Raw genomic sequence first — 501 nt, forward strand, 5'->3', positions numbered from 1 at the left:
TGCATGCATCAGTTTCACAAGAGTCATAAGCCAGGTATAATAAGCTTAGATTAGCAAAATATGAAATATTTACGATTTGATAACATCATTTTTAAAAATATCTTTGAATGTGTTTTAAGAGATATCCGAATTGCAGTTGCTTAGCAAGGAACGTTATTGGTAACAAATTGCTGCAACCTTTTCCCTCCCTTTCATGCAACTTTATCCCTTTCCTCTTGCAACATTGTTTATTCAATTATACAGTCAGCTGTACTCAGATACAGTTATATACTCAGACATAAAAACGTACAGGTAGTCATATATAGTTTATCAGTTATTTAGGTATTGCAATATCGTTTTATAATTTATCAATTGGTTGCAATACCGTTTATACATTTATCTATTTGTTGCAATATCGTTTATCCGTTTATTTATTTATTGCAATATCGTTTATCCGTTTTTTATTTATTGCAAACATCGTTTATTCATCCATTCACTTATCTTCGTGTTTTCTAGACACTT

Source organism: Penaeus monodon, chromosome 25 (genome assembly GCF_015228065.2).
Source record: "Penaeus monodon isolate SGIC_2016 chromosome 25, NSTDA_Pmon_1, whole genome shotgun sequence".
NCBI lineage: Eukaryota > Metazoa > Arthropoda > Malacostraca > Decapoda > Penaeidae > Penaeus > Penaeus monodon.